Source organism: Macaca thibetana, chromosome 10 (assembly GCF_024542745.1).
Source record: "Macaca thibetana thibetana isolate TM-01 chromosome 10, ASM2454274v1, whole genome shotgun sequence".
Lineage (NCBI taxonomy): Eukaryota > Metazoa > Chordata > Mammalia > Primates > Cercopithecidae > Macaca > Macaca thibetana.
Window position 1 is genome coordinate 65,630,903 of NC_065587.1, and position 24,970 is coordinate 65,655,872.

At 46.4% G+C, this 24,970-nt stretch overlaps 2 protein-coding genes and 1 pseudogene across 18 annotated transcripts in view; 1 reads left to right on the forward strand and 2 right to left on the reverse strand.

The window, feature by feature from the left end:
- EIF2S2 (eukaryotic translation initiation factor 2 subunit beta) overlaps positions 1-24,970 on the forward strand; it is a 511,882-nt gene that overhangs the window by 243,983 nt on the left and 242,929 nt on the right. The gene's annotated exons all lie outside the window — the stretch shown is intronic.
- Positions 1-24,970, reverse strand: part of MAP1LC3A (microtubule associated protein 1 light chain 3 alpha) — a 306,452-nt gene that overhangs the window by 229,661 nt on the left and 51,821 nt on the right. The window lies entirely within an intron of this gene.
- Positions 15,595-15,983, reverse strand: LOC126964348 (60S ribosomal protein L31-like; annotated as a pseudogene).

A 24,970-nucleotide genomic window follows, 5' to 3' on the forward strand; every position in this document is an offset into this window, starting at 1 on the left:
ACCTCAGCTTTCCGTGTAGGTTGAGACCACAGGTGCTAATTTTCTTTTCTTTTTTTTTAGTAGAGATGAGTTCTCGCTATATGGCTATGTTGCCTGGGCTGATCTCAATCTCCAGTGATCCTCCCACCTCGGCCTCCCAAAGTGCTAGGATTACAGGCATGAGCCACCTTGCCCAGCCTTGCATTGTCTTTTCTGAACTGGCCTCAGAAGTCACACCTGTTTCTGCAGTAGCCTGGTGGTCACATAGGAAGACAGAATCATTGAGGGCCATCTTGGAGGCCACTACCATGGTGATAAGTAATTTGCCCAAGGTCACATACGTGGGAAGCGTTAGGGGTGGGCTTTGAAGCCAGGAAGTTACTATGTCACAATAAATATTAGTTTGAAGGAGTAGGGGCAGGCAGGAACCCACAGGTCTCCTCTATCCTGGAGGCATTCATACTTGAGATCCTGAAATTCTCATTCCAATGGTCAGGTGAGTCAGACACTGACGTGTCAGACAGACATTTTGTAAAAGCAACATAATTTGGGCAATTTTTTTTTTTTTTTTTTTGAGTCGGAGTCTCACTCTGTCATGCAGGCTGGAGTGCAGTGGCACTATCTCGGCTCACTGCAACCTCCACCTCCCAGGTTCAAGCAATTCTCCTGCCTCAGCCTCCCGAGTAGCTGGGATTACAGGCATGTACCACCATGCTGGCTAATTTTTGTATTTTTAGTAGAGACAGTGTTTCACCAGGTTGGCCAGGCTGGTCTCGAACTCCTGGCCTCAAATGATCCGCCCACCTTGGCCTCTCAAAGTGCTGGGATTATAGACGTGAGCCACTGTGCTCAGTCAATTTGGGCATTTTTAAAAGACAGAAAAACAAAAAACAGCAAAAGATCGCACAGACTTGCACTTAATGGTAGACTTGCTGAATTAACGGAACCTGGATTGTGGCTCCAACTTTGCCACTGACTTACTGAAGGACCTTAGGCAAGTTCCAGCCCCCTTTGGGGCCTTTGTTTTCCCATCTGTACAATGGAGCAGTTTGATTCCATGGACACTGAGGTCCTCTGGCTGGGTGATTCTGGGATTCTACGCAGAGAGCTGTTCACGGAGACAGCCCAGGGAGTTCTTTCCCCACTTTCCCTGGCTTCATCTGACCTTTGCTGAAGGGGAGCAGATCCCTCAGGTGCAAGGGGCACTCTTCTGGACCCAGGCCAGAGCCAGCCAGGCTGTTCAGCCTTGTTTCACCCGAAGCTGGCTGGCACCATTGTTCCCCCATAAAGCTGGGCCCCTTTCCAGCTGCTGCTGAACTCAGGGCAGGGGAGAGGCTCAAAGGACTCAGTTGTGTGGATTTCCTCCCTCCCCCAGGGCAGGCCTGGGTCACCCAACAGGCTGATTCAGCCCATACAGAGGAACAAAAGAGATGAGATATGGTTTAGGGACAAGATTTGACATTTACCATTTTCCCTCATAAAACTTCAAAGTAATCATCATGGGGAAATCCCCTTATGCTTATTCATTTCACAGTTCAGTGACATGTTTAAAAATTGGGGCAAGGGTGTTGTTTCCAATTTCAGTGCTTAAGGGCCCATATTTTAATGATTCTATGATGCACATTTGTTTACCTTTTAATATCTTTGAAACTGGAATGCATGTAACAGGTAATGACATAATAAGCTAGTTGCAGCATTTAAAAAGTACATTATCAGGCCGGAAGCGGTGGCTTATGCCTGTAACCCCAGCACTTTGGGAGGCCGAGGTGGGTGGATCACGAGGTCAGGAGTTTGAGACCAGTCTGGCCAACATGATGAAACCCCGTCTCTACTAAAATACAAAAATTAGCTGGGCATGGTAGCACACGCCTGTAGTCCCAGCTACTCTGGAGGCTGAGGCAGGAGAATCGCTTGAGCTTGGGAGGAAGAGGTTGCGGTGAGCTGAGGTTGCACCACTGCACTCTAGCCTGGTGACAGAGCAAGACTCTGTCTCAAAAAAATAAATAAATAAAAATAAAATACATAATCGGACATAAAATAATGGCGCGTATTACAATGATGGATCTTAAATTTGATGAACTATGATAATTAGTTTCTGTTCTTAGATTCTAGGTTTCTGGATCTTGGACGGCCCCCTCCACCCCAACCCAGGCTTTTCCACCACTTAGAGGCTTGTCTTTATCCTAGCGTCATTGTCTTATCCCTCTGTCTCCAATATAATCCTTTGCACTTTTTTTTTTTTTTAACTCAAAAATCTTTTTACAGAAACTCTTACAAGTGAGGGGAGGCCCACCCTGGAGCTGGGGGCGCTGCTCAGCCATAGCCATGTTCAGTGTGGGCTGGGTATGGTGGCTGCTTCCCTGCACAGGGCATGATTTCCTTATTTACTTTTGACCTTTACATTGTTTTTTTGTTTGTTTGTTTGTTTGTTTTTTACAGCTTTTCCTCAGCGTAAGACCCTGAAGGAATGGTGAGGGGAGACTCTCCCCAACTTCTGATCAAGACAGAGATTGTTATTATTATTTTGAGACGGAGTTTTGCTCTTTTTGCCCAGGCTGGAGTGCAATGGCGCGATCTCGACTCACCGCAACCCCCGCCTCCTGGGTTCAAGCGATTCTTCTGCCTCAGCCTCCTGAGTAGCTGGGATTACAGGCATGTGCCACCACCCTGGCTAATTCTGTATTGTTAGTAGAGATAGGGTTTCTCCATGTTGGTCAGGCTGGTCTTGAACTCCTGACCTCAGGTGATCCGCCCGCCTCGGCCTCCCAAAGTGCTGGGATTACAGGTGTGAGCCACCGTGCCTGGCAAGACAGAGATTATTTGGTACCATGAAAAGTCACAGAAGACTGAAAAGAAATTTAATTCCAAAACTGTAGCAGGCACTACTATTCATGTTTTATGTAGGTTAATTCACTTAATCCTTACAACCATATATCAAGTAACTACGAGTGTGTTCCTGTTTTACAGATGGGGAGCCTGAGGCACAGGGTGCTACCATCTTCTCAAGATCACATAGCTGGTTAGTGGCCAGAGTCCAGGGGGAAAAAAGCAACATTTCTCTTTTGGCTTTTCTGCCAATTCTTTTTTTTTTTTTTTTTTTTAAGACTGGGTCTTGCTCTGTCACCCACGCTGGAGTGCAGTAGCCCAATCTTGGCTCACTGAAGCCTCGATTTACCAGGGCTCAAGCAATCCTCCCATCTCAGCCTCCCAAGCCTCCCAAGTAGCTGGGACTACAGCTGTGTGCCACCACACCTGGCTAATTTTGTTTATTTTTTTTGTAGAGACGAGGTCTCACTATGTTGCCCAGGGGAGTCTCAAACTCCCGAGCTCAAGCAATCCTCCTGCCTCAGTCTGCCAGAGTGCTAGTATTACAGGTGTGAGCCACCACACCCAGCCCCTTTCTGCCAATCCTTGCCCCAAAGATAACAGGTCATAAATGTGGTTTATATCCTTCTGATGCAGGATTTTTCTCAGCCTTTTTTTTTTTTTTTTCTGGACTCACAGCAGGGACGCCCTATCTACTTGGCCTGCGGCACTCAGCCCCTTACAGAAGGGAGCACGTGGGTGAGTGCGGACTCTGGCCAGCCACTCCAAGCACTGACACAGGAGCAAGCTCCATGCGGGACCCGTGGACACACCAGGTGTATTACCTCAAAGGGAACATGGCGGTGCCCAGGCAAGGATGCCGCGACCCTGAAGCCCTAGAGGGGGTATTAATGTGCTATTTAGCTATTTTAGTTCCACTGTTCACAGCTCCCTGGATGGTCGGGGTGTTAGCAGCTCAGTCGGCCCGTGGCCCTGTCACGTGGGGTAGCTGCCCTCCTAGAAGGGCAGAGGGCCAGTGTGACAGCCTTTCTGGGTACTCGCACTTGGTGGGCCCTGAGCTCTTGTCCAGCATTCAAGAAGAATGAGGTCGCGTGGAGGACTGAAGGGTGATGAGGGCAGAGAATTTTACGGAGTGACGGAACAGCTCACAGGGGAGAGGGGATGCAGGGGTGGGGGTGGTTTCTCTCTCCTTGTGGCTGGGTCTGGGGCTTTTTATGGACTCAGAATGGGGACTACATGCTGATTGTGAGTATGCAAAAAAGCTTAAAGCGAAGACATCACTCAAAGGTGGGCATGGACAGTGTAAAAAACCAATTAGGAAAGGGTAAGTAAATGTAAACTAGGTGAAGGGTGGGGATCAATCAGAGGAAAGCGCACCAAATAGGAAGACAGGTTCTCAGTCTCATCGTGGATTTGACTTGTAGCTTGGCTTTCAGGCTTCAAGCTGTCCTTGGCTTGGAGGTGAAGTTTTACTGGGACCTGCCCCTGTCTGCGTAGGCGTTTGTCTGCCTCCTGCCGCTATCACTTCCAAATCTTATTTTTATGGATTTGTGGCATAAACATGTAGAAATACATAATTTGGCTCTACATGGGGACCATGTTGTTCTGCAACTGGCTTTTTCTACTTAACCCCATGACTAAGAGATTTCTTTTTTCTCTCTCTCCTTTTTCTTATTTAATTAATTAATTAATTAATTTTAAGAGACGGGGTCTCACTCTGTCACCTACACTGGAGTGCAGTGGCATGATCTTGGCTTGCTGCAGCCTAGAGCTCCTGGGCTCAAGTGATCCTCCTGCCTTAGCTACCCAGTAGCCGGGACTACTACAGGCGAGTGCCACCACACCCAGCTACTTTTTTTGTTTGGTATTTTTCTATAGAGGTGGAATTTCGCCATGTTCCCCAAGCTGGTCTTGAACTCCTGAGCTCAGGCAATCCTCCCACCTCAGCCTCCCAAAGTGTTGGGATTACAGGCATGAGCCACCATGCCTGGCTTCCCTCTCTTTTTTTCTTTTTTTTAACCAGAGACAGGGTCTTGTTATGTTTTAGCAGACTGGTCTCAAACTCCTGGCCTCAAGTGACCCTTCTACTTCCACCCCTCAAAGGGCTGGGATTACATATATGTGAGCCACTGTGCCTGGCTGAGGTTTCTTTTCTATGTAGATGCATATAGAGTTACTACTTTTTGTTTGTTTGTTTGTTTGTTTAGATGGAGTTTCGCTCTTTCGCCCAGGCTGGAGTGAAGTGGCGCAATCTCAGCTCACTGCAACCTCTGCCCTCTGGATTCAAGCGATTATCCTGCCTCAGCCTTTTAAGTAGTTGAGATTACAGGCGCATGTCACCACGCCTGGCTAATTGTTGTATTTTTAGTAGAGATGGAGTTTCACCAAGTTGACCAGGCTGGTCCTGAACTCTTGACCTCAGGTGATCCACCCGCATCAGTCTCCCAAAGTGCTAGGATTACAGATGTGAGATACTGTGCCCAGTCGAATTACTAGTTCTTTATAACATCTGCACAGTATTCCTTAGTATGTATATTATGAAGATACACTTAAGGAGGCTGGATGTAGTGGCTCACGCCTGTAAACCCAGCACTTTGGGAGGTTGCGGGGACGGGGGTGGATCACGAGGTCAGGAGTTCGAGACCAGCCTGGCCAACATAGTGAAACCCTGTCTCTACTAGAAATGCAAAAATTAGCCAGGCAGGGTGGCACGTGCCTGTAGTCCCAGCTACTCGGGAGGCAGAGGCAGGAGAATCTCTTGAACCCAGGAGGTGGAGGTTGTAGTGAGCAAAGATCATGCCACTGCACTCCAGCCTGGACAACACAGCAAGACTCCGTCTCAAAAAAAAAAAAGAAAGAAAGAAAAAAAGCATCATTATGTAGGCATGATTGATAAATCACTGGCCATTGGTGATTAACTTCACTTTGAGCCCCTCCCTGGAGGTTGGGGATGGGGCTGAAACTTCCAACCCTCTGACCAAATGGTTGGATCCTCTGGAAGCCAGCCCCCCAGCCCTGTGGTTATCTTGGAACTTTCCCCAAATCTTCTCATTAACATAAACTCAAGTGTGTTTGAAAAGGGGTTGTTATAAATAACAATCTTTTTATCTTTCACCTTCGGGCACAGGAGGCGGAGGTTGCAGTGAGCAGAGATCACGCCACTGCACTTCCGCCTGGGTGACAGAGCGAGACTCTGTCACAACAACAACAACAACAAAAAAAAAAAAAAAGAAAAGAAAATACAACCAAGAGCCTATGTGGTACCAGCCTCCATCCTCCATCCTCTGTGCTTCACATGTTGCATTTCCACCTTTCTGCTTCACAGTCTGTGCTCATAGCATTTTTCCTTTTTTTTTTTTTTTTGAGACAGGGTTTTTATCTGTCACCCAGACTGGAGTATAGTACAGTGGTAGGATCATAGATCACTGCAGTCCTGAACCCCCAAGCTCAAACGTCCCAAGTAGCTGAGACCACAGGTGTGTGACCACCACGCTCCACTAATTTTTAAATTTTTTGTAGAGATGGGGTCTCCCTGTGAAACTAGTCTTGAACTCCTGGGCTCAAGCTATCCTCCCTCCTCAGCCTTCCAAAATGTGCTGGGATTACAGGCCTGAGCCATTGTGCTTGGCCCTATCTCTCTCTTTTTAGATTTAAAATTTCAATCTCCAGATTCTCACCTTCTTGTCTTTCAAATAAGGATAATAATCTCAACTTCGTAGGGAATTGTGAGAATTAGAGGGAATGTTGTTAAGGTGCCTGGCATTCAGAAAGTGCTTAATAAACAGTGCTTAATAAATGATGCCAGTAAACAGTTCTGATTTCATTATGAGATATTAAATGGGAACACTCTTGGCACCTCACTCGGAGAGGCTGATCACATGTTGAGACCACAAACACTAGGAAAAGGCCAAGAGAATCACAGAAACACTGGCCGTAACACTGTTAAGCCAGTAAAATAGCCGGGCGCGGTGGCTCAAGCCTGTAATCCCAGCACTTTGGGAGGCCGAGACGGGCGGATCACGAGGTCAGGAGATCGAGACCATCCTGGCTAACACAGTGAAACCCCGTCTCTACTAAAAAATACAAAAAAAACTAGCCGGGCGAGGTAGCGGGCGCCTGTAGTCCCAGCTACTCGGGAGACCGAGGCAGGAGAATGGCGTGAACCCAGGAGGCGGAGCTTGCAGTGAGCTGAGATCTGGCCACTGCACTCCAGCCTGGGCGACAGAGCGAGACTCCGCCTCAAAAAAAAAAAAAAAAAAAAAAAAAAAAAACACTATTAAGCCAGTAAAATAACATGAGCAGCTACTGGGCTGGAGTGCAGTGGCACCATCGTCGCTCACTGCAGCCTCGACTTCCCTGGTCTCAGGTGATCCTCCCATCTCAGCCTCCCAAGTGGCTGGGACTATAGGCATGTGCCCCCGTGCCCAGGTAATTTTTTTTTTCGTGAAGGACATGATAGTTTATTTTTAAAAATTGTACCACACTGATCATGATGACCACATACACATGATAATGGCTTTTCTCTTGGGTTTAGCATTGCAGTATTTTTGCATACTGCAATGTTTCAATAGGACCAAGAATGTTAGAGGATAAAGATCTTAGATGAAAATGAACACTAATAATTCTAGTGTTCTCCCGCATAGAATTAATGTAAACCCCTTATGAATCAGTGGCGTTATAATGTTATATGGTTATGATGAATGAAAGTTCTCAGGAGGCTGAGGCAGGAGAATGGCGTAAACCCAGGAGGCGGGGCTTGCAGTGAGCTGAGATCCGGCCACTGCACTCCAGCCTGGGCAACAGAGCGAGACTCTGTCTCAAAAAAAAAAAAAAAAAAAATTCTCTTAGAAGTAGGCAGCATGAAGGCCGGGCGCGGTGGCTCAAGCCTGTAATCCCAGCACTTTGGGAGGCCGAGACGGGCGGATCACGAGGTCAGGAGATCGAGACCATCCTGGCTAACACGGTGAAACCCCGTCTCTACTAAAAAAAATACAAAAAAACTAGCCGGGCGAGGTGGCGGGCACCTGTAGTCCCAGCTACTCCGGAGGCTGAGGCAGGAGAATGGCGTAAACCCGGGAGGCGGAGCTTGCAGTGAGCTGAGATCCGGCCACTGCACTCCCGCCTGGGCGACAGAGCAAGACTCCGTCTCAAAAAAAAAAAAAAAAAAAAAAAAAAAAAAAAAAGAAGTAGGCAGCATGAATTTATACCTGCATAATTTATACTTATACTTCCTTATACTTTCATCTTTAGTTTTTATAATTTAAGCTATGTCCACCCTGGCTAAAGTACAATCATACAATACACCTCAGATAATTTCCATGCTACCATTGCACAAGTTTAGTTATTTTACTATTAAAAAAAAAATCAATTTTTTTTTTTTTGAGACAGAGTCTTGCACTGTCGCCCAGGCTGGAGTGCAGTGGTATGATCTTGGCTTACTGCAAGCTCCGCCTCCCAGGTTCATGCCATTCTCCTCCCTTAGCCTCCCGACTAGCTGGGATTATCAGCCTCCTAACTAGCTGGGATTATAGGCGCCCACCACCACGCCCGGCTACTTTTTTGTATTTTTAGTAGAGATGGGGTTTCACCGTGTTAACCAGGATGGTCTCGATCTCCTGACCTCGTGATCCGCCCATCTCGGCCTCCCAAAGTGCTGGGATTACAGGCGTGAGCCACCACTCCTGGCTTTTTTTTTTTTTGAGACGGAATCTTGCTCTGTCACCCAGGCTGGAGGGCAGTGGTACGATCTTAGCTTCACTGCAGCCTCTGCCTCCTGGGTTCAAGCGATTCTCCCATCTCAGCCTCCTGAGTAGCTAGGATCACAGGTACATGCCACCAAGCCCAGCCAATTTTTTTTTTTAATTATACTGTAAGTTCTAGGGTACCTGCACACAATGTGCAGGTTTGATACATAGGTATACGTGTGCCATGTTTGGTTTGCTGCACCCATCAACTCATCATTTTTTTTTTTTTTTTTTTTTTTTTTTTTGAGATGGAGTCTCGCTCTGTCGCCCAGCTGGAGTGCAGTGGCGCGATCTCGGCTCACTGCAAGCTCCGCCTCCCGGGTTCACGCCATTCTCCTGCCTCAGCCTCCCGAGCAGCTGGGACTACAGGCGCCCACAACCGCGCCCGGCTAATTTTTTGTATTTTTAGTAGAGACGGGGTTTCACCGCGGTCTCGATCTCCTGACCTTGTGATCCGCCCACCTCGGCCTCCCAAAGTGCTGGGATTACAGGCGTGAGCCACCGCGCCCGGCCAACTCATCATTTTCATTAGGTATTTCTCCTAATGCTATCCCTCCCCCAGCCCCCCAACCCCCAACAGGCCCTGGTGTGTGATGTTCCCCACCCTGTGTCCAAGTGATCTCATTGTTCAATTCCCACAGATGTGTGACCACATGCGGTGTATGGTTTTCTGTCGTCGTGATAGTTTGCTGAGAATGATGGTTTCCAGCTTCATCCATGTCCCTGCAAAGGACATGAACTCATCTTTTTTTATGGCTGCATAGTATTCCATGGTGTATATGTGCCACATTTTCTTAATCCTGCCTATCATTGATGGACATTTGGGTTGGTTCCAAGTCTTTGCTATTGTGAATAGTGCCGCAACAAACATACATATGCACGTGTCTTTATAGTAGCATGATTTATAATCCTTTGGGTATATACCCAATAATGGGATTACTGGGTCAAATGGTAATTCTAGTTCTAGATCCTTGAGGAATCGCCACACTGTCTTCCACAATGGTTGAACTAATTTACACTCCCACCAACAGTGTAAAAGTGTTCCTATTTCTCCACACCCTCTCCAGCATCTGTTGTTTCCTAACTTTTTAATGATTGTCATTCTAACTGTCATGAGATGGTATCTCATTGTGATTTTGATTGGCATTTCTCTGATAACTAGTGACGATGAGCATTTTTTCATGTGTCTGTTGGCTGTATGAGTGTCTTCTTTTGAGAAGTGTCTGTTCATATCCTTTGCCCACTTTTTGATGGTTTTTTTTTTTTTTCTGGTACATTTGTTTGAGTTCTTTGTAGATTCTGGATATTAGCCCTTTGTCAGATGGGTAGATTGCAAAAATTTTATCCTATTCTGTAGGTTGCCTGTTCACTCTGATGGTAGTTTCTTTTGCCATGCAGAAGCTCTTTAGTTCAATTAGATCCCATTTGTCTATTTTGGCTTTTGTTGCCATTGTTTTTGGTGTTTTAGTCATGAAGTCCTTGCCCATGCCTATGTCCTGAATGGTATTGCCTAGGTTTTCTTCTAGGGTTCTTATGGTTTTAGGTCTAACATTGAAGTCTTTAATCCATCTTGAATTAATTGTTGTATAAGGTGTAAGTTAGGGATCCAGTTTCAGCTTTCTACATATGGTTAGCCAGTTTTCCCAGCACCATTTATTAAATAGGGAATCCTTTTCCTGTTTCTTGTTTTTGTCAGGTTTGTCAAAGATCAGATGGTTGTAGATGTGTGGTGTTATTTCTGAGGCCTCTGTACTGTTTCGTTGGTCTATATATCTGTTTTGGTAGCAGTACCATGCTGTTTTGGTTACTGTAGCCTTGTAGTATAGTTTGAAGTCAGGTAGCATGATGCTTCCAGCTTTGTTATTTTTGCTTAGGATTATCTTGGCAATGTGACACCCAGCCAATTTTTATATTTTTAGTAGAGATGAGGTTTCACCATGTTGGCCAGGCTGGTCTCAAAAGCCTGACCTCTGGCCGTGGTCTCCCAAAGTGCTGGGATTACAGGTGTGAGCCACTGCTCCTGGCCCCTGGCCCCTGGCCCCTGGCTAATGTTTTGGGATTTTTTGTAGAAACAGGGTTTCACCACATTGCCCAGGCTGGTCCTGAACTCCTGGGCTCTGTGATCCTCTGGCCTCTGCATCCCAAAGTGCTTGATTACAGGTGTGAGCCACCATGCCTGGCCTAAGCTTCTGGATTTTTGATGAAACCATGAAGCTGCCATACCAGTCCTGGACAGCCTATCCCCAGGCCAACTTCCAACTGCTTTGTCCATGACAAATGTTTTTTTTTTTTTTTTTTTTTTTTTTTGAGATGGAGTCTTGCTCTGTTGCCCAGGCTGGAGTGCAGTGGCACGGTCTCGGCTCACTGCAACCTCTGCCTCCAAGTTCAAGTGATCCTCCTGCCTCAGCCCCCTAGTAGCTGGGATTACAGGCACGCGCCACCATGCCCGGCTAATTTTTGTATTTTTAGTAGAGACGGGGTTTCGCCATGTTGGCTAGGCTGGTCTCGAACTCCTAACCTCAGGTGATCCACCTGCCTTGGCCTCCCAAAATGCTGGGATTACAGGCATGAACCATTGCACCCAGCGCCGTTTCTTTTTGGATACACTTTTATTTTTTCCTTTCTGTTTTATGCAGCTGAATCTAATATTTGTTGACACAACATTTAGTTTAGGCAAGGTTAGGCGATGCAATTCTGGTCACTAGGGAAGTTTATTGACCAGTGGTGGGAGTAGGAGGAGAAGGAGAGCGTATCTGGAAAAGTTTTCCCATCTTCTGCCTCTGGCCATTTTTATAAAGGGGTGATATTTGCGTCTGGAGTAGCCATCTTGTGAACATGTGGGGAGCCAGTTTGATGATACAGTCAGTACCTGAGGGCAGGAGAATAGAATGACAGCAAGAACCTGGGACCTTGATGAAGTCCACAGAGCTGCCACTGAATTAATACACCTTGAGCCACCTAGCCTCCAGATTCTTATTACATGGGATAATAGCATCCCCTCTGTTGTTAAACCCAGTTTGAGTTGGGTTTATGTTATTTGTAGCCAAAATTCTGACTAGAGCCAGCAGTATGATATGGTCCAAGGTATGGCCATTGCAGTGGGTGGCAGAGACAAAGCGGAGGCCAAGGCCAAAGTGTATGATGGGTCAACCTCCTGGGATGTGAAATCTTCAGAGGAGATGGCAGGCTTGGGAGGAAAGGAAGAGTTTGGGGCAGGGGCTGAAGTCCTCAGCAAACAGAGAGCGGGAGGATGGCAGGAACTGCTTTTGTCTCTCTTGACTGGAGCAGGGGAAGAAAAAAAAAAACTGGGCGGGTACAGTGGCTCATGCCTGTAATCCCAGCACTTTGGGAGGCCAAGGCAGGTGCATCATTTGAGGTCAGGAGTTCAAGACCAGCCTGGCCAACATGGTGAAACCCTGTCTCTACTAAAAATACAAAAATTAGCCAGTCATGGTGGCACCTGTAGTCCCAGCTACTCGGGAGGCCAAGGCAAGGGAATTGCTCGAATCCGGGAGGTGGAGGTTGCAGTGAGCCCTGATCGCACCACTGAACTCCAACCTGGGTGACAGAGCAAGATTCTGTCTCAAACAAAAACAAAAACAAAAACAAAAACAAAAAATAAAACTGCTTTTCTTCTTCTTCTTTTTTTTTTCGTGGGTTTTTTTGAGACAGGGTCTCACTCTGTCTCCCATACTGGAGTGCAGTGGCACCATCAGGGCTCACTGCAGGCTCTACCTCCTAGGCTCAAGCAATCCTTGCACCTCCTTTGGAGTAGCTGGCACTATAGGCGCCTGCCACCACACCTGGCTAATGTTTTACTTTTATTGTAGAGTGAGGGTCTCTCGCCCTGTCACAAGAGCAGAGGTTTTGATGTGAAGAGGAAGAATGTGTCAAGCAAGATCGAATTGATTGTAAGAAACAGAGAATAATCCTGCCCCCTAGAGATCCTAGTTCGTGAAAAGACTGTTCAAGTAATCTGCCCAGTCTTTCTTCCTTTCTTCTTTTAATGGGATTTGTCTTTTTCTCATTGACATATGGGGATCCTGGTGTGAAGAAGGAAAAGGAAAGGAAGGGGCGTCATCCTCCCTGCATGAGCTCACAGACCTCTGTCCCCTGGCAGCTTCATGACCTAATTTCCTGCCCTCTTCCCTCAGCTCCCTTCACTGCTGGTTCAGCAACCTCCTTGCTACTCCTGGAATGTGCCAGACACATTCTCACCTAAAAGTCTTTGTCCTTACTGTTTCCTTTGCATAAAATGTCTTTCTCCAAACACTTACTTTGACTCTCAGTTCTCTGCCCTGCAGAGAGGCCTCCCAACACCCTTCCCCACAGTGTCTCCCACCTCCTGGTCACTCCCATCTCTTTTAGTTTTCTTCATAGCACTCACTGCCACTTGACATTACATGGTTCATTATATATTTAGTTTTTTGTTTTTTTAGAGACAATGTTTCACTCTGTCACCCAGGCTGGAGTGCAGTAGCACAATGGTAGCTCACTGTAACCTTGAACTCCTGGGCTCAAGCTATCCTCCCACATCAGCCTTCCAAGTAGGTAGAAGTACAGGCGTGCACCACCATGCCTGGCTAGTTTTTACAATTTTTTTGTAGAGACAAATCTTGCTGTGTTCCCAGGCTGGTTTTGAACCCCTGGCCTCAAGCGATCCTCCCACCTTGGCCTCCCAAAGTGCTGGGATTACAGGCATGAGCCACTGAGTTCCACCATATTTGTGTATGAATATACACAAATATGTATATCTTTATGTGTGTGTAGATATGTTTTTATACATATTTATTATATATGTAATGTTTATACATATGTAGTATAACTATGTAATGTTTATATATGTGTAGCATAACTATGTAATGTCTATATATATATATATCTCCCCCCTCTAGGACATTAGCTTCTCAAGGACAGGGCTTCACTCACTGCTGTAGCACAGTGCCTGGCCCAGCTAAGAAAAACTAGCTGAATTAAATGTAAAAGAGTTTAATTGAGCGAAGAATGGGCAGCCTCCCAAGCCAGTGTAGGCTCAGAGACTCCCATGCAGCTGTCACTGGGAAGGGGTCCTGATCTAGACTCCAAGGGAGGGTTCTTGGACCTCACGCAAGAAAGAATTCAGGGCAAGTCCGTAAAGTGAAAACAAATTTATTAAGAAAGTAAAGGAATAGGGCCGGGCGTGGTGGCTCACACCTGTAATCCCAGCACTTTGGGAGGCTGAGGCAGGCGGATCAAGAGGTCAGAAGATCGAGACCATCCTGGCTAACACAGGGAACGCCTATCTCTACTAAAATACAAAAAATTAGCCGGGTGTGGTGGCGGGCACCTGTAATCCCAGTTACTCGGGAGGTTGAGGCAGGAGAATTGCTTGAACCTGGGAGGCGGAGGTTGCAGTGAGCCGAGATCGCGCCACTGCACTCCAGCCTGGGTGACAGAGTGAGACTCTGTCTCAAAAAAAAAAAAAAAAAAAAAAAAAAAAGAAAGTAAAGGAATAAAAGAGTGGCTACTCCATAGGCAGAGCAGCAGCATGGGCTGCTCAACTGATTATACTTCTCATTATTTCTTGACCATATGCTAAACAAAGGGTGGATTATTCATGAGTTTCCTGGGAAAGGGTTGGGCAATTCCTGGAAGTGAAGCTTCCTTCCGTTCTAGGGTAACTTCCAGCTGTTGCCATGCATCTGTAAACTGTCATGGCACTGGCGAGAGTGTTTCTTAGCATACTAATGCATTATAATTAGGATATAATGAGCAGTGAGGGTGACCAGAGGTCATTTTCATCATCATATTGGTTTTGGTAGGTTTTGGCTGGTTTCTTTACTGCATCCTGTTTTATCAGCAAGGTCTGTGTAACCTGTATTTTGTGCTGACCTCCTATCTCATCCTGTGACTTAGAATGCCTAAATTCCTGGAATGCAGCCCAGCAGGGTCTCAGCCTTATTTTACCCAGCCCCTATTCAAGATGGTGTTACTGTGCCTCAACCTATGACTGTAGCCTATGGCACAGCCACGTGGTGGAAGATTTATGAACAGAAAAAGGAAAGTGATGTACAGAAACAACCAGATTGGTTATAGCTTGGCGTTTTTGCCTTATTTCAACATGGTTTGAATGGCTGGCCACATCTGATTGGCCAAAACTCGGTGGTTGGCACAAGAGTAGGCTACAGTCTGTTTACAATTCCATTTAGGTTATAGTTCACAATGTACAGAGTAACCTTTAGGCTGAACTTCAAAATATGTAAGGAGGCAGGTTTAGGCTAAACTTCACTTAAAAGTCGGTACTGAGTAAATGTTTGTTGTATGAATGAACAAATTAACCACTAATAATGATTGGGATGAGGAGGAAGAAGGCCCAGATGTGCAGCTGTCATCTAAAGAGGCAACTGTGTGTAGGAGGCACTTGACCCTAATAGGGTCCCTGGCTCCTTGCCCGAGTGAGATTAGAAACTTCAGAAAAGCCTTTCTCCACACCCCTCCACCTGGCTCGCCTCATCTTCCCACGTGGTCACAGTCCCCAGAGGTTCATTTGCTTCAAACATCTCTGCAAAGCTCTGAAAGTGTTCTTTGTTTCGACATTTTCTCATTTTTTGCAAGTGTCAGGCATGGACAAGCACCATCTGGAAAACACATAACACTCATGCACACATACACCCTCAATCTAACACACATGCTTGGCCATATCTCATACTCTTGTAACCCTCACCAGCTAACTTACCCACACACAGTACTAATTATTCACACGTGCTTACACTTGACCTTAAGACGGTCTCACTCCTCTATCCCACACACCCACAAACATCCATAGTGTTACAGGAAAGGGGTCCCGATCCAAACCCCAAAAGAGGGTTCTTTGATCTCACACGAGAAAGAATTCAGGGCAAACCCGTAAAGTGAAAACAAGTTTATTAGGAAAGTAAAGGAATAAAAGAATGACTACTCCATAGGCAGAGCAGCCCCAATGGCTGCTGGTTGCCCATTTTTATGGTTATTTCTTTTTTTTTTTTTTTCTATTTTATAACTTTATTTGATGTATTTGACCATCAGCGATTAGTTCTCATCCACATTGACTGTCTGTAGATTTTTGAAAGTGGTAACAGGTACATAGGTAACCAAAGTATAGAGCTTATTTGGTGAATCTTCATCCTCATTACGTTTTCTGGACAACCGCGCATGGATCCGGTATGGGACATTCTTTATTCCTTTGGCTCAGACAGCTTTGTTGAGCCTGGTATCAATGCGCACATCTGGAGTTCCCATCTCCTTCATGGCAAATTTCCGAATCTCTTTGAGTGCCTGAGGGGCACGCTTCTTGAAGCCCACTCCATGGATGCGCTTGTCAATGTTGATGGTGTATTCTCGGGTCACCACCTCGTTAATGGCAGAACGGTCCTTTTTCTTCTCGCCACCCTTCTTTGCGGGAGCCATTCTGCCACGTCCGAGTTGGAAAGAGGTTATTTCTTGATTATATGCTAAACGAGGGGTGGATTATTCATCCCTTCCCTTTTAGACCTTGTAGGATAACCTCCTAACATTGCAAAGGCATTTGTAAACTGTCATGGCTCTGGTGGGAATGTAGCAGTGAGGATGACCAGAGGTCACTCTCGTGGCCTTGATGGCTTTGGTGGGTTTTGGTCGGCTTCTTTACTGCAATCTGTTTTGTCAGCAAGATATTTATGACCTGTATTTTGTGCCGATCTCCTATCTTATCCTGTGATTTAGAATGCCTTAAACCTGCCAGGCATGGTGGCCCACACCTGTAATCCCAGCACTTTGGGAGGCCAAAGCAGGCGGATCACCTGAGGTCAGGAGTTCGAGACCAGGCTGGCCAACATGGTGAGACCCCCGTCTCTACTAAAAGTACAAAAAATTAGCCAAGCATGATGGTGCACGCCTGTAATTGCAGCTACTTGGGAGGCTGAGGCAGAAGAATTGCTTGAACCTGGGAGGTGGAGGTTGTAGTAAGCCGAGATCACGCCATTGCAGTCCAGCCTGGGTGACAAAAGCAAAACTCCACCTCAAAAAAAAAAAAAAAAAAAAAAGAGAGAATGCCTTAAACCATCTGGGAATGCAGCCCAGTAGGTCTCAGCCTCTCATTTTACCTATCTCCTCTTTAAGATGGAGTCCCCCTGGTTCACACGTCTCTGACAATCTGACAATAGCACTGCATGTGCCTTCATGTATGCAAACCCTGCCCAAGTTTCCACTTACACACCCACTCACAATGACAAACACACACACATTCATTCCCTCAAGCTCAGCTCCTATGGCATGTGCACATGGACCCATTCTAACACTTGTCTTTGAACACCTCTCCAGCTTTCATCACACACATGCAAACAGGCAATGGTCTGGGGCAGTGAACCACACTGGTCAGAGCTGAGTATGATGACCGGTTCCAACAACAGTGATACCCACTGAACATCAGTCATGGGCTAGATATCCTGTACTTTGGATCTTTATCTTATTCAATTCTCACAATAATCCCCTGAAAGCAGTGCTACTATCAGTCCCATTTCATAGATGAGGAAACGGAGACTCATAGGCATTAAATGGCAAAGCTAGGATTCTAATCCAAGCATCTGACTCCAGAGCTCACCCCCTTATCTGGTGCGGGAAAGTATATTTTTCAAAAATGGTCACAACATCTCCCATCCCTCATGCTCTTTGTGAAAGCAAAATCTTGGGACCCCAGACTCACTAAACCAAAGGGAAAAGTCACGCTTGAGAACTGGGTCATGCAAACCCGTCTCCCATCTCCCATTTGGTTCCTAAATCAGAAAGCTACTAAGATAAAAGCGACATACCTCTCTCACAATTTGCCCATCTTTACCCTAAAACAGTTCTGTTGAATTTCACTGTGGCAATGTAAATTGATCATTATATTCACAGGCTTTGGACAAAGGACAGACAGAACTCAAAGTCAGCCCTCTGCCCACCTGAGACAAACGCATATCTGATTGCTTCCTCTGTCCTGCTGTTTACATTATCTTATGTAAAAATGCAGATTCACTGAGCCAGACAGAGACATAAGTTACTATTTCTCAACCCCCCTCTCACATGTAAATTGTGTATTCAGTGAAAGGCTGATCAAAGACTAAAAAAGATTAACAATTTGTCTCTTATCTAGCCACATCTTTAAAAAATTTCTTCTTCTCCCCCAGCATCCACCCCTTCCCCTATAAATATTGAAATCCTCAAAATCATCTTTGGAGAAAGGCATGAACCTGCCTCCTTGGTACACATCCTTAACTTTGGCGAAGAAACCTCCTAAAACGATTGAGACTTGGCTTGGTTATTTTCATTGATTTACTTTTTTTTTTTTTGAGACGGAGTCTCACTCTGTCACCCAGGCTGGAGTGCAGTGACACAATCTCAGCTGACTGCAACCTCTGCCTCAAGTTCAAGTGATTCTCCTGCCTCAGCCTCCCGAGTAGCTGGGTTTATAGGCACTCGCCACCACACCCAGCTAATTTTTGTATTTTTAGTAGAGATGGGGTTTCACCATGTTGGCCAGGCTCGTCTTGAACTCCCGACCTCAGGTGATCCACCCACCTCAACCTCCCAAAGTGTTGGTATTACAGGCGTCAGCCACTGCATCTTTTTTTTTTTTTTTTTTGAGATAGGGTCTTATTCTGTCTCCCAGGCTGGAGTTCAGTGGCATGATCACAGCTCACTGCAACCTTGACCTCCTGGGCTCAGGTGATCCTCCTACTTCAATTATCTTTTTTTTTTTTTTTTTTTTTTTTGAGACAGAGTCTCACTCTGTCGCGCCCAGGCTGGAATGCAGTGGCCGGATCTCAGCTCACTGTAAGCTCTGCCTCCTGGGTTTGCGCCATTCTCCTGCCTCAGCCTCCCGAGTAGCTGGGACTACAGGCGCCCGCCACCTCGCCTGGCTAGTTTTTTTTTTGTATTTTTTTAGTAGAGATGGGGTTTTACCATGTTAGCCAGGATGGTCTCGATCTCCTGACCCCGTGATCCGCCCGTCTCGGCCTCCCAAAGTGCTGGGATTACAGGCTTGAGCCACCGCGCCCGGCTCAATTATCTTTATAGTGGGTAAAGATTATCTTTACAGGTGAGTGCCACCATGCTTAGATAATTTTTGCAAAGACGAGTTTTACCATGTTTCCCAGTCTGGTCTCGAACTCCCAGGTTCAAGCAATCTGCCAGCCTTGACCTCCTAAAGTGTTGGGATTACAGGCATGAGCCACTGCTCCCAACCTTTTATTGATTTACATCTTCTAGCACCTTGTCACTCCCGCATCAAGAGGTAGTTGCTGCACTTTGGATGTCTGTCTTCTCAAACTTTAAGTTGAAATTTGATCTCCAGTGTTAGAGGTGGGGCCTGATGGGAGGTATTTGGGTCATGGGGGTGGATCCCTCATGAATGGCATGTTGCCATTCTTGTGTTAATGAGGAAGTTCTCGCCCTATTAATTTCCACAAGAGCTGAATTTTTTTTTTTTTTTTTTTTTGAGACCAAGTCTTGCTCTGTTGCCCAGGCTGGAGTGCAGTGGTGCGATCTCGGCTCACTGCAAGCTCTGCCTCCTGGGTTCAAGCCATTCTCCTGCCTCAGCCTCCCGAGTAGTTGGGACTACAGGTGCCCACCACCGCTCCTGGCTAATTTTTTGTATTTTTAGTAGAGACGGGGTTTCACTGTGTTAGCCAGGATGGTCTTGATTTCCTGACCTTGTGATCTGCCCGCCTCGGCCTCCCAAAGTGCTGGGATTACAGGTGTAAGCCACCACGCCCGGCCAAGAGCTGACTGTCAAAAAGAACCTGGCATCCCATTACTGGGGATATACCCAAAGGATTATAAGTCATGCTGCTATAAAGACACATACACATGTATGTTTATTGCGGCACTATTCACAATAGCAAAGACTTGGAATCAACCCAAATGTCCATCAGTGTCAGACTGGATTAAGAAAATGTGGCACATATACACCATGGAATACTATGCAGCCATAAAAAAGGATGAGTTCATGTCCTTTGTAGGGACATGGACGCAGCTGGAAACCATCATTCTCAGCAAACTATCGCAAGAACAGAAAACCAAATACTGCATGTTCTCACTCATAGGTAGGAATTGAACAAGGAGATCACTGGGACACAGGAAGGGGATCATCACACACCGGGTCCTATTGTGGGGAGTGGGGGAGGGGAGGTATAGCATTAGGAGATATACCTAATGTAAATGACGAGTTAATGGGTGCAGCACACCAACATGGCACATGTATACATATGTAACTTGCACGTTGTGCACATGTACCCTAGAACTTAAAGTATAATAAAAACAAAAAACAAAAAACAAAAGAAAAAACAGACCTGGCGCCTTCCCCCTCTCTCTTGCTTCTATTCTTTCACCATGTGATGTCTGCACACGATGGCTCCCTTTTGCCTTCTGCTATGAGTGGAGTAGCCTGAAGCCCTCACCAGAAGCAGATGCAGGCACCATGCTTTTTGTACAGTCTACAGAATCATGAGCCAATAAACTGATACAGCAGGTAGAAAGAAATTATTTAGGCAGATAGTGACGGCAACAGAGTCCTCCACAGAGCATCCCTTTTAACAAAAAGCAGCCCAAGAAATTATTTTTTTCTAACAAAAAGCTGAAAAATTGAGCTGCAAACATAGATAAGCAAGCTGGAAGCTTGCATGGGGAAATGCTGGCAGCTGTGCCAATAAAATTCGGCTACCTGGCCACCAGGCATATCCAACAGGGAGGCTCCATCTTCCCTTTCTTTGTTATCCCATGTACAGTAAAGGAATGGGCAACATGGGTACAGGTCAGGCAGAGAATCTACCTGCATAATGAAAGATTAGGGTGGGGACTACCAGAAATGCATGCCCTATGCAAATGGCATACCTGGTCCAACCAATCTTTCACACCCTATCAGATACTGCCTCCTCACCACGCATCTATAAACTCCCCTGTATTTCACCATGGATCTGGCAACCCATTTTTCTGGGACCCCTCTCTCCAGCAGAGAGCTATTCTCTTTCTTTTGCCTATTAAACTTCCGCACTTAACCTCACTCTTTGTGTGTCCGTGTCCTTTATTTCCTCGGCTGTGAGACAACAAACCTCAGGTATCACCCCCTAGACAACAAGGCTGCTTCAAAACCCCTTTTCCTGATAAGTTACCAAGCCTTAGCTATTCGTTTATAGCAACATAAATGAACTAAGATGATAGTGTATGGCCCCTTCCCTTGAACTTGGGTGGGTCTTTGTGACTACCTCAACTAAATATGATGGAAGTGATGCCACATGACTTCAAAGTCTAGGTCATAAATGGTGATACAACTTGTGCCTGGTTCTCTCTCTTAGGATGGTTATCCTTGGAACCCTTGGAACCCAGCTACCATGCTGTGTGGAAGCCGAGGCCACGTATCATATCCTTGCTGGAAGCCCCAACTGAGGTCCCAGGTAGCCAGCATCAACTGGCTATCTTCAACTAGGAAATCTAGGAAATCTTCAAGCTGACTCCAGCTCAGCCACCACCTGACTGCAACCATATGACAGACCTTGAGCAAGAATGGCATAGCTGAGCCCTATCAATGCTCCCTCCCTGTGAAACAAAAGAAATGAATAACAAATGATTGTTGTGGCCGGGCATGGTGGCTCATGCCTGTAATCCCAACACTTTGCGAGGCCAGGGCAGGTGGATCACGAGGTCAGGAGTTTAAGACCAGCCTAGCCAAGATGGTGAAACCCCATCTCTACTAAAATTACAAAAATTAGGTGCCTGTAATCCCAGCTACTCAGGAGGCTGAGGCAGAGAATCACTTAAACCCGGGAGGTAGAGGTTGCAGTGAGCTGAGATCGCGCCACTGCACTCTAGCCTGGGTGACAGAGTGAGATTCCGTCTCAAAAAATAATAATAATAAATACATAAATGATTGTTGTCTTATGCCAATAAATATGGGTGGTTTGTTATGCAGCAATGAATCACTGAGGCCAGGGCAGAGAATTACCCACAATCAGCCTCAGGCCACCATGGAGAGGTGATGCCAATCTTTGTCCCTTTCTGGACCCTCTGCTTCTACCCCCAGGGTCCAGGATCTCAGACCACAACCCCCCATCATTGACTCCTTCATAGCAAGTGAATACCAGCACAGCAATCTCCCTATATGGGCATGAGCTCTCCAGGCCCCAGGCTCTCATCCACAGTGGACTCTGTGGTACTTTAGGCAGGTGCTCATCCCTCAGTTTCCTCTTCTGTAAAATGCACCGTCTATTGATCCCAGCCCTGCCCACGCACACAGAGGCTATGAGGAGCCATCCTTGAAGCCGAAGTTTAAGGGGTTATTGTCAATGTTTGCATTTTAAGATCCAGGTTGGCAACTAGAACCACATAATGTCCTAAAAAGACCTTTCAGCACTATCGTATGCAGCATTCCATATATTATAGAAGGGGAAACTGAAATATTAATTGTGAACACAGTCCTGGCATCGAATACATGCTTATGAATATGAGGGAGTATGAGAAGGGAGAAAACAGGCAGGACTAGATGAAGAATCTACTCTTATTTCTTGAGAAGCCTCACTCCTGCCCTCCTCCTTCTCTCTGCTCCTATGGTTCCCTGCCCATCTCCCCTTCCCCTCCTGGGTTGCCCCTCTGCCCAGGCCTGGAATGGGCACCTGGTGTGAACTCCTGAACTTGGGATGCCAGCCCTGGCTGATTTGCCTCCCTAAAGGCCCACTCTACCACCCTCCCAAGAGCTGTTCCCTTAGAACACTTCCTCCACATGCTTACAATAAAAGGCATTTGAGAAGAAACCCATGGCTCTCCAGGATGACTCATTTCCTGGGAGGCTTTGGAGCCCTGGGGTGCTGGTTGGGATGACCACTCTTGCTGTTGCCCTTAGTACCTCAGCCTTCCCCATATTCTCCACCTCCAAGGCAGGACAAGGGAAACTGAGTCACCAGAGTCACAGGATCAGGCTTCCACCCCACCTATCTCCCCCATCTTCTCTTCCCCTTTCCATCTGTAATGGACTCCTAGAGCTGCCATCACAAAGTACCACACATTTGGTGGCTTACAACAACAGAAATTTATTCTCTCACAGTTCTGGAAGCCAGAAGTCCAAAATCAAGGCACTGTCAAGGTGGGTTCCTTCTGGAGGCTCTGAGGAGAGTCTGTTCCCTGCTTCTCTCCTGGTTTCTGGTGACTGCTGGCAATCCCAGGTTTCCTTGGCTTGTAGATGTGTCACTCCAATCTGCTTCTATCTTTGCCATATGGTCTTCTCTATGTCTGTCTTCTTCCCTTTACTTGTCCTGTAGGGACATTTGACTTCGGATTTAGGGGCCACCCTAATCCAGAATTGTCTCAACTCAAAATCCTTAACTTAATTACATCCACAAAAACGCTTCTTCCAAATAAGGTCACATTCACGGATTCTAGGTGAACATATCTTTTGGGAGGAGGGCCATCATTTAACTCAGAACACCTCTTTTCCCCATATTTCTGGAATAAGGTAGAAACCCCTCCTAGTCCCTCGAAACTGGCAATCAACAGTGTTAGTGGTTCCTGGAGTAGTCCCTTCCTGTGGATCCTACCCCTGTTTTTGGCTGGATGGGTTCAACTCCATTAGGAAGAGAGCAGAGTATGTGAGGTTGGTCTATTTACATCAGCAAGAGGAAGAAGACAAAAGGAGGAGATAGGTAAATCATAAGCAACACAAGAATCCTGCAACATGAGGACATTGAGTATAGAGGAAAATGACTCAGTTGGTGCTATGCAAATGAGAACCAAGGTTATTTAATGACAACCCATGCTCATTGGGATGATCCTGGGCCACTGAGAAAACTTCAAGTCAGGGATCAACAACTGATACGGGCCAGGGATGGGGACATATGTTGGCTTGGATAACTTATGCACCATTCAAAGAACGCAGCTAACATTTAGCTCACCCGCCCATTGCTATGACAACATAAGTCCAGTTGCTAAATAATTTTCTCAAGAGAAGCTGGAAATATGGGGTTCCATGCAAACTCCCCCAGTTTTTATATTTATTTATTTATTTATTTGAGACAGAGTCTCACTCTGTCTTCCAGGCTGGAGTGCAATAGCATGATCTCCGCTCACTGAAACCTCTGCCTCCCTGGTACAAGTGATTCTCCTGCCTCAGCCTCCCAAGTATCTGGGATTACAGGCGCCTGCCACCATGCTTGGCTAATTTTCATAGTTTTAGTAGAGATGGGGTTTCACCATGTTGGCCAGGCTGGTCTTGAACTCCTGACCTCAGGTGATCCTCCTGCCTCAGCCTCCCAAAGTGCTGGGATTACAGGTGTGAGCATCTGTGCCCATTTATTTTGTCTGTACTTTCTTACTCTGTCATGGCTTTGCAAATGTGATCCCCACACGTGCACGGTTCTCTCTCTACCCGACTCATTATGAAGACTTTGGTGGACGCCTCTTCCTCTGAGAGGTTCCCACAGGCCCTAGGCCTAGTGATTCACCCTCTCCCTCCACTTTAGACTCTCTGCTCTGACCTGCCCTGGCATCCATGATCTGTGTGGTGAACACTGGTGAGTCTTTTTTCCCCACTGGCTAGGAAATTCCTTGAGAACAGGGCCCAGGTCTGAGTCATCTGTGTTGCCTGGCTTGAGTGGGCAGTTAACAATGTTTGTGGGATGAATGGAAGGGAAGAGGAAGGGAGGGGTGTCACAAACAGCTCCCGGATTACTGGCTGAATCTTGGGCTCCAGGTATCTGGCAGTTAAAGCACTGGTCAGTGTTATAGGGCTGATCTTGGTCAGATGCGGTGGCTCATGCCTGTAACGCCAGCACTTTGGGAGGCCAAGGTGGGAGGATCACTTAAGCCCAGGAGTTTGAGATCAGTATTGGCAACATAGTAAGACCCTTACTCTACAAAAATAAAAAATAAAAATAAAAGAGCTGATTTTTGTATAACCTAACAGAGTGTGTGCAAAGGTGAGGGTCTGAATATGTGAGTACTTGAGAATGTGTGAATGTATGTATGAAGTGTATGAGTGTGAATATACGTGTGTGAATATACGTGTGTGTGTGTGTGTTTGAGACAGAGTCTCGCTGTGTCGCCCAGGCTAGAGTGCAGTGGTGCGATCTTGGCTCACGGCAACCTCTTCTGCTGGGGTCAAGCTATTCTCCTGCCTCAGCCTTCCATGTAAGTAGCTGGGTCTACATGTGTGTACCAGCATGCCCCGCTAATTTTTGTATTTTTAGCAGAGATGGGTTTCACCATATTGGCCAGGCTGGTCTTGAACTCCTGACCTTCAGTGATCCACCTGCCTTGGCCTCCCAAAGTGCTGGGATTACAGGCATGAGCCACCGCACCGGGCCTTATTTCTGCAGTATGTATGTACATAGGTGCATGAGCGTGAGTATTGGTGTGTGATGGTGGGATGTGTGAAAGAGTATGTGTTTGAAGGTTTGTATGGA